The sequence below is a fragment of the Manis javanica genome, chromosome 1, assembly GCF_040802235.1.
Source record: "Manis javanica isolate MJ-LG chromosome 1, MJ_LKY, whole genome shotgun sequence".
In the NCBI taxonomy this organism is placed as follows: domain Eukaryota; kingdom Metazoa; phylum Chordata; class Mammalia; order Pholidota; family Manidae; genus Manis; species Manis javanica.
In genome coordinates, this window is record NC_133156.1 from 223,350,432 (window position 1) to 223,366,204 (window position 15,773).

The following is a 15,773-nucleotide window of genomic DNA, read 5'->3' on the forward strand; positions in this document are numbered from 1 at the left end:
ACAAAATGTATTTGATAAATTTAATTATAATTGTACTATACTCTATTTTTTATGTGCTGAAATATATATAACATGAAATGTACCATTGTAACCATTTGTAAGTGTATAGTTAAGAGGCATTACGTACATTCATAAATTGTTCAACCATCACCAACATCCATCCCCAGAACTTTTAAATCATCCCAAACTGAAATTCTGTACCCATTAAACACTAACTGTCCACTCTTCTACCCCCACAGCCCTGGCAACCACTATTCTTTCTGCCTCATATAAGTGGAATCAGACAATATTTATCCTTTTGTGCCTGACTTATTTCACTTAGCATAACATCAAGGTTCATCCAGGCTGTAGCATGTGTCAGAATTTCCTTCCTTTTTAGTCTGAATAATATTCTGTTGCACACACATGCCCCATTTTATGTATCCACTCACCAGGTGATAAACATTTGGGTCATCTTCATGGCTGGTATGAATAATGGCTACTATGAACGCTAGCGTACAAATGTCTGTTTGAGTCTCTGCTATCAACTGAAGTGGGATTGCCGGATTGTATGATACTTACATGTTTATTTTTGTGAAGAACTTCCATACTGTTTTCCACAGAACCTTTGTGGTTTTAAGTCACCAACACGTGGGTTGTTACAGCAGGATAACCTCGCCTATCCTGACTGATACTGCTCCTTACCCCAGATGATCTAGGATCAATCATGATTCAGGTCATAGTGGGGCAGACACAGTGAGAGGGTGTAGAAGTCCAAAGACTAACTCAATCTGAACTGGACCCAGTGTGGTATGTGGTAAGAAGGGCAGAGTAGGGTCAGCCAGCATTGATATGGCTCTCTTGGGACCACCTGGAGGGTCCTCCTCATGCCAAAGATGTCATGGTCAGGTTCTGTAACTGACCCTGGAGCTTCTTCCAGAATGCAAACCCCCTAACATAGTCCCCTTGGGCCTCTTGACCCCAGCAACACAGGCATCCGAGGTCATACACATCATGCACTCCCAATGATTTCATCACAAATAGTCCTACTGAAAAGAAACTTACACATGCCCATCTTGACCTTGAGAATTTCAGCTTGTTAAGAACAGCTATAATGTTTTAAAGGTGTGGTGTGGTAATTTCAAAGTCAGATGAATCAGGCTTTGAATCCTGGATCTGCCACTTCCCAGCTGTGTGTGGCTTTAAGCCTCAGTTTTTTCATCTGTAGAGTGAGGATGATACAAACAACTTCACATGGTTGGTAGGGAATAAGAGAAGTGTCAAGTCTGGTGCCTGGCACATAGGAAACTCTCAGTAAACAGCCACTGCTATTTGGGAGAATTATATAAGCCTTTGAGGAAGGGAGCAGTGTGGCAGCCATCTTTCTAAACATGGTCTTCCCCTCAGCCAAGCTTTAGTTGTCGTGATATTGAAAATAAAGTGGCAAGGAGCCTGCAGTGTACACAGTCATTCAACCAAGGTTTACTGAAGACCACTATGTGCCAAGTGCTGGGGGAGAGAGACAGATGTGGTCCCTGTCCTCGCGGAAGGAACATAATGAATCTCTGGAACTGGCCAAGCGGAGACCATGGATAGCAGGGCCTATTATCAGTGCCATGGTATTATAACTTGCATGAGGGTGACAGTGAAACAGGCCAGGACAACTGCGTGCAGTGGCCTCTGACCATGAGATTCAGGGAGTAGGGTAGACTGAAAGACCTGGAAGCATTAGAGGGCTCCCAGAAGGAAAACCTCTTAGATGAAAGGTCAGTTCTGTGTCCCCAAGAGTTAGGTAACTCTGTTCCTGTGACCCTCAGAGGGATGACGTCAGTGGAGGTGAAGGGAAAAGTAGGACTGGTTTCAGCAGTGAGGCCTGGTTGCCCATCTTCAGTAGCTTCTGCCCACAGTGGGATTGTGGGTGCCCGGGGAAGGGAGCACACTGTGTCCTGAGTCAGGGCACCCATGTAGCTGAAGCACTGAGTAGATGGGGGTGCACAGAAGACTGGTCCTCTTAGGCCTCTTGCGGGCAGAAGTGGGGCTCTAAGCTATGTGGCCAGGGGGACCCCGCACCAAGACCAAGAGGTGGGTGTTGGGAAATAGATGAGCAGAGGGTGACTGTGCTGGCGGAAGTAGACGGAGACGCTCCAAGTCAGAAATCTGGAGCCTTGAGAACTCTATGGGAAATGAGAACAGCCCCCACGGTAGAGGTGAGTAGGCAAAGGCGTGAGTAAGCGTGAGGGTGGAGAGTAGGTGTGCACAGAATCAGAGCTGGAAGGGATCTTCAGTGTCATTTAGATCGACCTCCTACTCCACGAAGTCTTTCTGAGGCATTCAACTCTACTTGGACACCTCAAGGTATGGGGAACTCACTCCCTTAAAGGGGGTACATCCTGTAGAGCAGCTCGACCCTCCAGGACGATCTGGATGGGCCTGGAACTCCGACCTTGGCCTTGTTGAGTGAGCTGTCTTCCACCGGGCGGCGGTACCTGGAGAAGGTGGCGGGGTGGCGTGGGGTTGCGGTGCGGATGGGCCGGCGCTGCTGTCCCCAGCCCCAGTGCTGAGGCAGGCAGAGTGCAGTGGACTCTGGTGGAGGTCGAGAGAACTGCAGGGTAAAGGCCGCCGGGGGCTACGCGGGCTGCCGGGGGGAGGCACTTGACACCTGCCGGGGGAGAGGAGGGGCCGCTGTCCCTGCGGCCAGTGCTGGATGCGGGGAACCAGCGCAGAGGCAGCGCCAGGTAGCGGGGCGCCCCTCCCGGGTAGGGCTGCAGCAAGGCCCCCGGCGGAATAGCCGAGAGCGCGGTCCAGGCGAGGTTCCCAGGCCCAGTGCCGGGTCGGGGCGCTGCGGGGTCCGGCCTTGTGTCTCGCGGGGTGCGGGGAGCCCCGGCGGGGTTGCAGAGGCCGGGAAGTCGGACCGAGGGCGCTAGGACCGGCCGCGCGCCGAGGCCGCTCCCGCCGCGGCGCCCCGGGGCCCCCCAGTCGGCGCTGCCTCCCGGGCCGGCTCCGCAGCGCCGGGGCCGGGGCCAGCGCGGCCGCGGGGGGCGAGCAGCGGGCGGAGGCCTGGGCCCGCGGGCGGCCGGAGGGAGGGAAGGAGGAAGGCGGAGAGAAGGGGTGGGAGGGGGGGACCCGGCGGAGGAGGCGGAGAGAGGGAGCGCGACAGCGAGCGGAGGGAGGGAGCGAGCAAGGCAGGCAGGCGGGCCGGGAGGGAGGAGGGCGCGCGGGCGGCGGCGGCGGCGGCGGCGGCGGCGGCGGCGGCGGAGAGAGCACAGGACGAGCCGGGACGCGGCGCCGCGGCACCAGGGCGCGCAGCCGGGCCGGCCCGACCCTACCGGCTACACGGTAATGAGCGCCGCTACTGGCGGCCCGGCAGGCCGGCCCGGAGGCGGGCGGGGAGGAGGGGAGGCCGTGCGGGGGGCACGGCGGCGGGCAGTGCCCGGCTCGGGGCAAGCTCCTGGACCCCTGCAACTCGGCGCCGGCGGGGCCAAAGCTGCGGGCGGGGACCGCGGGCCGGGCTGGCGGAGGTGGCGCAGGGGATTTCAGGGTTTGTTTATGTCCCCGCGGGCTCGGCAGGCGCCCCCTCCCGTCCCGCCCGCGCCCGGCGCGGAGCCCCCTCTCCGCCCCCGCCTGGCTCCGGGCTCAAGTTCAAGTCTATACAATGCCGCGGGGGGCCCCCTCCGCCGCTGCCCTCAGCCTCGGTGCCCGGCTCGGCGCTGCCGCAGGGGCCCCGGCCTGGCGGCCCCCGCCTTCCGGGCGCTGCTCCCGCCCCGGGGCCCCTCCTGGGGCCTGCAGCCGGGGCGCTGGAGGGCGCAGACCCCGACCCGGAATAGTCGGCTCCCGCCGCGACCCGCAGGGAGCGGGGGAGGGGGCGGGGGCCGGGCCCCGCGCAGGCTCCGCGGCGGCGGCGGCAGAAAATGGCAGCCTGGCACGACCCGGCCCCCCGCCCCTCCCCCCGGCTCCCGGCCCTCCTCGGCCCGGCGGGGCGGGGGACCGGGAAGGCCCCGGGGGCGGGCCGCGGGGGAGATCGGGGGGCCGGGCCGGGAAGCGCTACACAGCGATCCTCCTCCGGCCACCTGTGGCTGGGGTGCGGGGTGCCAGCGGATCTGGGAGGAGCGGCGGGGGTGCGGAGAGTGCCACTTGGGGGGCACACCTCCCCGCGGAAGGCCGGGCGGCGCGCGGTGGGGGGGGACGTCGTGCCTGGCTCCTCCCTGCCCCCGCCGCGGGCCGTGGGAGCCGGGGCGGCGGCGGCGGCGCCGCAGTGTGGGGGCGGGGCGGGGGCGGGCGAAGATCCTGGCCCGGGCCACAGGGGCCGGAAAACGCTGGGGTGGGAGCAGCGGGGTCGCGACCGGGAGGGGCGCGGGTCTGGGTGCCCGGGGTCACCCCCTGCATCAGCACTGCCCTCCACCCCGCTCGCGGACACACTCACGCACACGCACCCCCGCTGGGCCGGTGCAGACGTGTCCTTGAAAGCTTCGCATCTGCACCGTGAAGGACGAGGCCTCGTCGAGGCTGCGGATCGGGGTCTTCAGCCCCACGTCGCCGCACCCCGGGAGACCCCAAGCTTCGGAGCCGCAGGAGGCCGTGTCCCGTGTCCCGCCCTCACCCCGCTCCCCTCTCCCAGGCCTCCTTGCCCTCCCTCCCCCTCAGCGCGGACTGAGCTGGCGTGGGGCCAGGGCCCGCCCCCGGCCTTCCCCAGGCCCCCATGGTGGGGCCCGCGGCCGAGCTGCCAAACTGCATTTTGCTTTCTTGGAGCCTCTCTTCTTGGGGGCACCCACTCTCTTCCCTCGCCTCCTTGTTAGTTCCCCCCTTCCTCTTCATCCCGTCTGTCCTTTCACCTCTCTCTCTCTCTACTGCAAAGCCAGTCGAGTAGGTGTTGGCACCCTGGGTGGGGATTGGGGGTCCGCTGGTTCTCAGGGGCTCTCTTCCCCACTCTCAGGCGAGCCCCCTGTGGCTGCACCTTGACCCAAGATGGCGTCCTGCACCCAGCTGGGCAGCTCTGGCCTGCGTCAGGCGGGGAGGAAGGGCCGGGACCCAGAGCCACACAATCTGCCCCCTCGCAAACCAAGGGTCAGGAGCCTGTGGGACAAGCGCCGTCCACCCTGTGACCCAGCTTGCCCCTCATTGCCGTGCCCAGAGACTGCCATCAGCATCCCTGAGGGACTGTTCGGTCTTCATGTTTCACCCTGGGCTGCCAGAGGCTGAACCTGCCCCCTGGGCTGCGGGCTGTGAAGGGATCCTGGGATCAGGTGCTGCTCGCTGGGCCTCCTCCCTCCCAGGCAGATGTGACAGCTGCAGCCAGGGAAGCATTTCTTCTTAGGCGCTGCTAGAGCGTTAGGACTAGCCTATGGGACGTGGGGAGCCCAGCTGTCAGGCAACCCTCTTTGGGCCGTCCCCATTGCTGGCGGGGCCATCTCCTGGTGGTTTCCTGAGCTGCCTGGGTTTAGATGCTGGGGCTGAGTGGTGCCCCTCCGCCTCTAGGTCCCATTGAGGCCCTGGTTCGGCTGTTTGACAGGCAACTCTGTGGAAGTGTGAGTTGTGTGCATGTGTGCGCATGTGGGCACATGTGCTGCACCCAGGCAGGAGCCCCAGGCAGACTTGCTGCAGCGGGTCTGGCACCTGCCTGCCACTCTTCCTGGGCCCCACTTCTTTGGGCCCTGGCTCCCTCTCTGGCCTCTGGTCCAGCTCTCTCCTTCTTGTCTTCAGCTACTCATCAAACGCACAGCTCCTGGCTCAGGCTGACCAAGGCTCCCCTTGTTTTCCCTCACTCCTGCTCTCTGGGCCTACAATTGGAGGCTGACCTTAGAAAAGGTGAATTCCTTCCAGACTCAAGGAGTGCCAGGTCCACAATGCAAGGGCTGCCCCTGAGCACTGAGCAACTAGAAGAGGACAATCGTGGCCATCTGTCCGGGTGTCTGTGGACAGGATTCCTCTGTGGGGTGGGGGTTGGCCTGGAGCTTGGAGGTCCATTCCAGCTTTTAAATTCTATGGCTCTGATTCTCGTGGTGGAATTTCAGACCCAGGAATGGGGGCGGGGTGGTCTGTTTTCCACCAACCAGCCATAATCTGGAAAGGCTTCCAAGGGGAGGAGGCCTGAGAGCAGGGCCTCCTGGGGGATGGGCCTTTGAAAGGAGAAGTTGGTGTGAGGGGTAGGAGCCCTGCGGGAGACAGGTTTGTCATATCTGACTCCGTGAAGTGGGTAGAAGTACAGTCTCTGGTTAAGGATGTGCATGTCCTTTTGTAGGTTTATGTGTAAATCTGTGTGTGTGCATTATTTCTGAGGTCTCCTCCCAGAGGCCAAATCACAGTAAGCTCCTGCAACCCTATGGATATTTTACTATCATTGCCACACACATCACTGCCATTGCTCCTCTGAAAAATCCTGCAAGGAAGACAGGACAAGCTGTAAAATAGGTGCTCTGTGTGACCTGGTCAGGAAGAAGCAGGGCCAGGCCTGCCCTCTAAGGAACCTGAACTGTCCCCTGCTATAGCTCTGTAGGTCTGCTGTTTTGTATGTCAGTTTCTCCTATCAGTTTGTGGTCCCACCCATCCCCCGCACCCCATCGGACATTTAGTAGGGCCTCTGCTGAATGATGGGAAGCTCCATGCGTGTTTCAGTCCCTGTCTCTTTAGTGGCAGGCTTGGTGGCTGGGCTCTCTGGCTTGCTGCTGCTCCACCTTCACCAACTGGTCATTGCCAACTTAAAGGCCAGTTCCTCAGGCTCAAGCCTCCCTGAAAGACCCAACTTCTTTCCCAGCAAAAGCCTGGGTTCCATAAAGGCTCCTTTTATTGGGAACCAGATAGGAAGGTGACACAAAGCCGTCTTGCCAGCTCTCTAATGGGTGTATTAAAAATAGACCACCCTCTCCCCATCCCTGGGCTTGAAATGTTACCATTAGAATCCAAGCCTTAGAATTTAGGGTTGAAGGGGACCTTTAAGCTTTGAGAATGCTTGGAGCTGGGGTGGGAGCTGAGTGTGGGGCTGGGCTTCATTGCTTTCAGGATTGGAAGTGCTACTCAGAGCCTGAGGCCAGAAGGGCCAGTTGTGTGCCTGTCACAACTGCTGTCCCCTTGCATGGGCCTGGAGTCCATGACTTGGTGCCCCTGTCCCCTCCCCCATCTCATGACCCACTGCTTGTTAAGTGTGTCTCTGGTGTCTAACTTGGGAACAGGCAACAGTTAAAGCCAAGGCGTGGCCCACAGGAATTGTTTCCATTTGCATTTTGGTATCTAATAGATAATAGAGCTGGTCAGAAGCCTGCCTATCCTTTGAGGCTGGGTTTCTGTTGGTCTTGCTGCTCCTGAGCAAGGCTTTAATAGTGAATGAAAGGTGCTGGATTCCTTTCCACTCAAATCTTGAGAGCTCGTTTACAGTCATTCCTCTCTTTGACTATATTTCTCTTAAAAAACTACCAAATCTGAGACCCATCAGTTGTCAGAGATTTCCTGCCTCCACTTGGCTAAGTGTGTGGGCAGGACAAAGTGCAGTGCATCCATGTGTGCGTGTTTCTGGGCCACGGTGAGCAGCTGCATAGGGACAGATACGACTTCCTTAGACAGGAGCCAGTTCCAAGGCAGCCGAAGTGAGGGCCCTGGACCTGAAAAGAGCTGTGTTCTGACACTTCCCAGCTTCAGGATCTGGGGCAGCTAACTTCAGTTCTCAAAGCCTGTTTCCTCACTTGTAACATGAAGATAAGACTAGGCTTCCCTCACCGGTAGCGGACTGTCAGTGTCAGTGGTGGCTCGCTGTGGCTGCTTTCATCCTCCCGGCTCCTCGCCTGGACTGGCACTCCAGGAAGTGCTCTGGGAAGTCTTGTCCACCTTCCTGCCCTCTGTGCAAAATCTTGGACAGAGGAGGAAAGTACTGATTCTGATGGAAAAATCCGCTGAGGCAGGAGGTTGCTGAGCACCACTTAGCAATCTGTTCCAGAGTTTAGCAAATTGCATGGTCCACAGGTTGTCTTAGTATCCACCTTAAATCCCTCACGCTCTAGTTTCATCTTTTTATTCTGATTCTGTCCTGAATGCAGCAAATTTGCTTTCATTTACTAGAGACTTGCTGAGTGTTTCCTGTGGGCAAGGCCCTGTGCTGGGCCATGAGGGGACATCGGGTGAGTTTAGGATGTGCTCACCTAGTTAATGACCATAGACCAAGGCTGCAGGAGAGGGAGAAATAAAGTGCTAAAAGGACAGTGAGGTCATAACCAACTGAGGGGATCAGGGAAGGCTTCTTGGAGGAGGTGGCCCCTGAGCTGGGTCTCAAAGCACAGAGATGGGGCTTCCAGGCAGAGCGCAGGAAGCCAGTACGTCCAGGATGGGATGGATGGAGTGTGGAGGAAGTGGAGCAGGGCCTCTGGTGTGCTGGGGGACAGGCTGAGGCCCCACTGTGATTTGGGCCCCTGCACTCTGTAAGTCCTGTGTAGCCCATGGAGAATCACTCTGAACTGACCTACTTGTGCTGTCTTTGTAAGGTGGGGCGGTGGGAGGGGGAAGACAGAGGGGACAAAAGGGAGGGAGGGGCAGGGGCCAACTGAGCTCATTTGGTATAGGATCTTGATGACTCCTTTATATACTGTAGACTAGAGCTTAAGAGCTCAAACTTGGAGGGAAACAGAGCAGGTTCAGATTACACCAACCCCAGGGGCTTGTGGCAGTTAAGGGGAACGGCGGCCAGGGTCAGGTCTGTGGGCCAGTGATGGTGATCATGGTGTGCAGGGGGAGGAGGGTCCCTTGCCTGGCCTCCCAGAGGTCTCCATCTACTCCTTTGCATCTCCTCACCCGGGCTGAGGTGCCCCAGCACCCAGAATGTCCCTGTAAGGGGCTGTGAGTAGGAAGGAAATGGGGGCAGTGGAACCTGACTCTGCTCACCCCCATCTCCTCCCTGCCCAATGTGCAGCAGAACTGAGCCCCCAACTCCAAGGGGATGTGCCCCTGTGTATGGCTGGAGGAACCTGGCAGCCCTCAGCAAGGACAACCAGTGAGCAGAGCCTGCCAGGCCACATCTCCCTTGCTGATCACATCGTTGGCCTGCCCTGTCTGGAGGACAGCGACAGTGGCAGGGACAGGAGGAGGAGGTGCCTGGGGCTTTCCTGGCCCGTTCCCAGTATTGCCCACTCCCATCCTGCTGGGGTCCCCTTTGACCCCTAAGGCTTCCCAGCCTTATTTACATCTATTGCCAGTTTCCTATTTTCTCTATCCTGAGGTCATGGCCCTGTCACTGTCATCCCTGTTTATCTTCCCTCTCTGTTTCTGCTTCAAATGTGAAGGTCATTTTTAATTCTGAGCCAGTTCTTAGCTGCCCCATCTGGGTGCATAGAGGGTGTGGAGGGCCATCCCTCACAGCTAGGAAGTGGAGGGCTGCAACTTAAGTGTCCTGACTCCTCGTCTGGTGCTCTTCCTACTGTGCTACTCTGTAGGTAGATCTGGGTTGGTGTAGAAGATGTTCTAGATCTCATAGATCAGCTAGATCCTGGTGTTCTAGTGGTCCTAACCGATGCTTGGAGAGGACATTATGAGACAATGGTGGGGTCAGATTTGATGGTGTTGGGGTCACTGTCTGTGACCCCAGCAGACAGTGAGATCAGGTTTGCTGAGCTGTGGGTTGAATGTGAGTCATGTCATGTCAATGACTGGAGACACCTGGTGGGGATGCCTGGGGCCCTGGAATCATGCCTCTCCTCCATGTTCCCTGACGACTCTGGGAGGGGAAGGTAAGGCACTGCAGCCCTGCCGGTGCACGGGTTCCTCCGGCTCTCCAGGAGGCAGAACCTGTTGGGAAGCGGCTTCTTGAAGGACAGGTCTTAGTGATTGATTTTAAAGATTCTGAAAGGACGTAAAGTTAAGGGTAAAGAGGAATCAGTTTAGAGTGCCCCAAGGCCTTTGAAATGAGTTAGTGAGCATGTCTGTTCTGACACATTAGTAGTCCATGGTATGGTTGGGGTACCCAGAGAAGCAGAGTGTAATCTTGTTTTTGTAAAATTCCTTTAAAATATATACAAACTTACGCATTTATAGGCTTGTACATGCACAGAAAAAGTCTGTCTGGAAGGATGCACAGCAAACCTGTCAACAAAGACTGCCTTTATATATACTTCATATACTTTTGCAATCTTTGAAAAAGTGTAGATATATATGTGTTACTTTCTTAATGACAACAACAAAATAAAACCACGCTTTTTAAAGCTTCTGGATAAGAATGTAAAAAAATTTGAGTCATCCTAGGGCTAGAAGGATGGACTTCTTTATAATGGATAAGAAACTGGCTTGGCGACGGACAGCAAAGGTTAGGGTCATTCAGGTACTTGTCTGTTCTGGAAAGGGTATGGAGGAAATGCTACAGACACTGAGGCCTCTAAGCAAAGGCCTGGACTGGGAGGGATTGGGTGAGAGTGGAAAATAGTCATCTGGTTGCACCCTGGTACACACCAGCAGCAGTCATTGAGGATCTCCCAATAAGGCTTTGATCAGGTGTTTGTTGTGACCCAGATGGTTCCCCGGAACTGGAGGTATAATCAGGACCCGATCCTGGATGGAGCTCAGGTGACCCAGCCCTGGCAGAGCACGGGCAGTGCGGGTAGCCACATGCAGCGGGGATGAAGTGGGGCTTCAGGAAGCCCCACTGGGTGTGGAAGGGCTGCCTGCCTGGGAAACTTGTCCGGCATGTGGGCTCAAGCTGTGCCCAACTCTGTGACCTGGAGGCCCATGAATAGGCAGGTGGAAGTGGCCCAGGTGGCAAGGTGGGGAGGTGAAGTGAGGAGGGGCAGATGCAAGTTCCTCTGCCCGGTGTGTGGCAGCAGGGTCTACCTCCCCTTACACAGGCCCCAACCCCCACCAGTGGATGTCCCCGCCAGTGGGGTTGCTTGCCTCTCTGAGGCTGCCCCGTTACCAGGACGTGAGAGTAAGGCCGCTGGAGTGAGGCAAGAAGATTAAGAAAAGCACAGTAACGTGGGAGCAGGTGCAGAGCTGGACTCTGTGCGCCCTACCCCTCAGCCCCGGGCTGGTCCGAGAGAGATGTGCAGGGCTAAGAGGCCCCAGGAGCCAGCAGACCTAGGCTAGCATCGCAGACCTAGGCTAGCATCACAGCCCTACTGCTCCTTGGTTACCGGGAGGCCAGCTGGCTGGAGCTGTGGGCTTTTCATCTAAGCATCTACATCTTGCCTGTGTTGCCTGAATCAGGTGAAATATTTTGGGAAAATAGCCAGCACTATGCCCAGCACATAGTAGGTGCTCAGGAGCTATGCGTTCATTTTCTTTAAGGGGTCACTACAGGGCTGCAGGAGATGACTGGGAACCGGGGGAGATCTGTGCTCTAAGACTGCAAATGTTGCCTCTCATTCTCATCATCCCCTTGGGGTCTTGGGACCTCCATTTCCCCCTCTGTAAAGCCAGGATCTGGCTGGTTGACCTCTGAGCCCTCCTGCCCTGGCCATCTGACTTCAGTGCCTTTAATCTTGATGTACTTCTGCCAGACTCTTTGAAGTCCGTTCCCTCGGGACCCAGCAGGTCCCCTAGGCCCTCGGCCCTCTCCTCCCTGCCCTCAGGTCCCTTTGGGCCCAGAGCAGGCAGCAGCATCCCCTCTGGGTTCTGGGCCTGCTGGCAGGGCTGGCTCTGCCCCCAGCCCAGAGGCATGGGAGGGTCTAGATCCCAGCCTGGCCTGGCCACTGGTGCACAGCAGTGGTTCCTAATTGTTTTATTACCAGCCACAGTGTAATGTTTGTTACAGACCTCTCCCAGGCATGGCTCACAGCCCAACTCGTGGTGGCCCGAGGGCCTGCCTGGCAGTGGAAGCTCAGCTGGGAAGGCTGGTGGGGCTGAGCAGTTGCCTTTGCATTTTCTTCAGTCAATGCCCTCCTGGCAACCTGAGCTCTCAGAACTAGGGTGCAGCATGGAGAGATGCCACGGCCCCACGTTGGCAGGCCTGGCAGCTCTCGAGTTTCTCTCCAGAATCTGTTGCTTTAGATCCACAAATAATGTTCATCTATTCATTTATTTGGGACCTACTGTGTGCCAGGCACTGGCCACAAAGATGAAAGAGACTGAGCTTGTCCTCAGGAAGCACCCCCAGAGGAGGTGAGAGTCTGGCAGGGGCCAGTGGGTGCAGAGCACTCTGGCAGTGTGCGCCTGGGGCATCACAGGGGCGCAGAGAAGGGGCAGCTCCTTGAGGGGAGACTGGGGAGGGCTTCCTAAAGGGGGTGACACTTGCACTGGCTCTGGAAGGGCAGGCAGCACTTAGCCAGGTGGTCAAGGGCATTTCTGACCTGATGAGGCTGGAGTCACAGGATATGAGAAATGATGGGTGTGAGGCTGCAAGGCCCAGCCAGAGCTGGGCCTTGGGTGGCTGGGTTGTTATGCATTGGTAGGTGTTAGGCTTGGAGTAACATGCCCATACTTATATCTGAGAAAGATCATCCTGGGCCTCAAGGAGGAGAAATCAGGCAGGTGCAGAAAGCCAGGGAAAAAGCAGTGTGGGCACAGAGGAGGGCTGCTTTGTGAGGTGCTTTGGGAGCAGAGCTCGAAGGAATGGCTGGGTGATGGCGGGTTGAGGGGAGCCCGGGGTGACCCTTTGGTTTCTGGCTCAACCAGTTGGGTGTGTGGAGATGCCATTCCCTGAGGCACAGATGGGGCTCCTGGGAGGGACCAGGCAGTGCTTCACGTGGGCAGCTGGGACTGGAGGGCTGTTAAGCTTTGCCTGGGTAGAGCCTGGCTGGGCCAGGCTGCAGAGGATAGAGCCTGTGTCCCAAGGCCTGGAGGCCCAGGGAGGGATAGGGTCCAGCATAGGCAGGCACATTTTATTCCATATCCTCTAGATTTTTGAGGAGGGAAGTGACCTAACCAGATGTACATGCCACGTGCATTGGGGATGCGGATGTTCGGGGCCTGAGCAGGGGGTTCTGCTTCTTAGGAGTTCCTTCAAAAGATGAGCCACAAAGCCTCGCCCCTGTTCCTCGACTCCCCGGCTGCACAACCTGGGGTAAGTCCTGTCGCCCCCTGAGCATGGTATGTGAATGGCAAAGTTGACATCCACACCCCATTCAGAGCAGGTCTGCCAAGATAGGTGGGGATAAGCTGAAGACAGCAGTTTTTGGTAAGCGAACAGAAAAGAAACAAAAAACGTTCCTCTAACATAGAAATGAGGCTTTTGTATGTCACAGGAAGGGGTGTTTCCAAAGAATCTCCAGAAAAATGACATGAGCCAGGTCAGCATCACTGGGGCAAGAGGCAACGTGGCATTGTGCCAGGGCCACTGGACTCAGCTCTGGACAGACTGTGGTTTCACATCGACCTTGCCACCTCCTAATTATACCCTGGGGCAGATTATTTAGGCTCTGTCAGCCTCAGTTTGGCCATCTGCAAAGTGGAGATGACCTCAAGGCTCATATTTTTGTTTGTTCGAAGCACTGCTTCTTGCACTAAACCTGGATTTTTATGTCACTCATCTTTTAGGAGAATCCTTATGCAGTTGACCTCACAGGTGTTTGAGGATTAAAATTCAGCCATGCACGTTCCCTGTGGGCGCCGGGGAGGTACACGCACCCAGGCATACCTCTCTTCCCCTCTCTCCCTGGCTGCTCTTCTTGCTCTCTGCCCCTGGAGCCTGTCCCCCTTGGTTCTCTCAGTCATTTTTTGAGTTCCTTGTTCCTGGAAGGTCTTTTTATCAAGATTGACTCTCATTCCCCAAACCTGGGTCACCCAGTGTATTTGAAGAGCACCTGCTGAACTAAATGGGAATTAGGGGGGTGGCTTCCTTTTCTCTTTCTAATAAAGGAGAGGGGGGTCTTTGCAGAGCCTCCTGTGGCTGTGTGCAGCACAGAGGGCAAGAAGAAGATAGATTTTGAATCATCCATGCCGGGACCTTGCCCACTAGCTGGCTCAGTGGGCCCGGGAAAGGGGTGCAGGACCCTAGTGGGTCTGGGAGATGAGCTTGGGATGGCCTTGGTCATGGCAAGGAGGCCAGCCTGCCTCTGTGAGTGGGCACACAGGGTGGCCATTGGGCTGTGTCCTGGCCCCGGTGACTTGCCATCAGGCCCTGGGGAGGGAGACCTTTGAAGCATCTCTGCCTTCTGGGGGAGGATCTTCTGGGAAGATGGCTCCTCAGCAGGCGCTTCTGTGGTGGTGATGTTGGCAAGAGGGCTTGGGCCAGAGTGCAGTCAGGGGGCACACTGCTGATTTGAGTGAGGAAACCAACGTTTCTCTGGTTTGTACACACCTGTGCATGTACTCCCATCACAGGCAACTGTCTGGGAGCCGGGCACCTATGGACTGTGGGTGTGGCTGATGTGATCCGATGAAACACGCAGCATAATCACTCCGGCAAGCCCTTAAGGGTGTGCATCACTGGGCTACATGGTGATTAGGTATAAATGGTAAGCAGTCCACATAAATGCTTTTGTAATTGATGTTAATTTTGAGGAGGCAAACTAAATTTATGTGGTTTTTCTCTTCTCGCTCTCTTAGTTTTCTAGCACAGGCAATCCTAGCTCTTGGAGGAATTCTATTACAAATGTTTGTTTATAGGGCAATGTTTTGTATTTCCTCTCAGAACAATGTTATGAATGGTTCTGAGGTTCCTAAGTTGGTTTCCAAATGCCTCTTTGGCCCATGCTGTAGGTGAAATGTGCAACGCATGTGTGTGCAGAGGCCCTGCCCAGATCCTAGTGCTCTAGGTTCTTGGAGCCTGGAATGTGAGAGGAGAGAGAGAAAGCGTGTGTGTGTGTGTGTGTGTGTTTGCATGTCTGTGTCTTTGTGTGTGTACACATGCTTCTGTGTGTGCACACATGTGTGTGCATAGGTGTGTGTCTCTATGAATGCATCTGTGTCTGCATGTATGTGTGTGCCTGGGTGTGTGTGTCTGTGTCTATGTGCGTGCATCTGTTTGTGTGCACATGCATCTGTATGTATCTGTAAATATGTGTGTGCACACAGGTCTGTCTTGGAGTCTTGTTTTTGTGGCTCTGTGTGCATGTCTGTACACATACACATCTGTCTGTGTGTGTGCACATATGTCTGTATGTATGCATCTGTGTGTGTGTGGATGTGAGAGACCCCTAAAGCCACAATGGCAGGTTAAGCGCTCTGGTGAAAGGTCCCCATTCCAATGGCAAGGGGCCTTCGGCTGGGGGGTTAGAGGAGACTTGGAGCTTTCACTGGGAGAGAGGGCTCCGGGTAGGCCATGGCAGCTGGTCCAGGAGCAAGTGAGGCTGCCACTCCTGGGTGTGGTCTTAAGCTGGAGTCTAGGTTTCCTCAGGACACTTTACGAACCTTTTGCCCTGCTTCATCACATAATACTTAAAAGAAAAAACATTTATTGAGTGCCTACCAGGTGCCTGGCACTGTGTTAAACACTCGATGAGATTCTCTTACATCTTAAAATAGGCAGGGACTCATTCATCCCATTGTACAGACTGAGAAAGTCAGGCCCTTGTCTCTGAGTGGCAGAGCCAGGGTTTGAGTGGGGTCCAGGGGTGGGTGAACTGCAGTGGATTCTGGAACCTTGGGCTCCTCCTCTCCCCCTGGCCCCCACCCCAAATGTTTTGGTTTTGGTTGGGGCAGGGGGCAAGGAGGAAGCACCTCAGGGGCCAGTGGGCCATCCTGAGAGCAGTGGCTCTTTGCTGCTTTAGTGGGTGGGGCCCGGGCCCTGCAGAGCCTTTGGGGAACCCCCTAGTTTTGGTCTGGACAGGGTCAGCTGGGTGGTCAGTTGGTGTCACCTGGTCTTGGAGGAGGGTGCAAAAGTGTGGGTGGCGAGCATGTGCATGGATGGTGTGGGGAGGGCGTGGTCACGGGCAAGCCAGGGGCTTGGCCCGCCA

General features: G+C 56.3%; 1 protein-coding gene and 1 long non-coding RNA gene across 9 annotated transcripts in view; one reads left to right on the forward strand and one right to left on the reverse strand.

Annotated features, from left to right (window-relative positions):
* Nucleotides 1-6: 6 nt before the first annotated feature.
* On the reverse strand, nucleotides 7-2,486 carry LOC118970077 (uncharacterized). The gene is made up of 2 exons (XR_005057885.2): nucleotides 2,350-2,486; nucleotides 7-1,201 (listed from the first exon to the last, which is right to left on the reverse strand). It is a non-coding gene; the product is annotated as an uncharacterized lncRNA (long non-coding RNA).
* Nucleotides 2,487-2,641: 155 nt separating this feature from the next.
* Nucleotides 2,642-15,773, forward strand: part of DNMT3A (DNA methyltransferase 3 alpha) — a 108,873-nt gene continuing 95,741 nt past the window's right edge. For 3 of the 8 annotated variants that reach the window (XM_073215712.1, XM_073215716.1, XM_073215721.1), the window contains exon 1: nucleotides 3,122-3,315. The gene's annotated coding sequence lies outside the window, so the exon portion shown is untranslated. Of the gene's footprint in view, nucleotides 2,715-3,120; nucleotides 3,316-15,773 lie in introns of those variants that run through there. The other 5 variants (XM_037005572.2, XM_073215696.1, XM_073215707.1 and 2 more) reach the window with 4 other exon arrangements.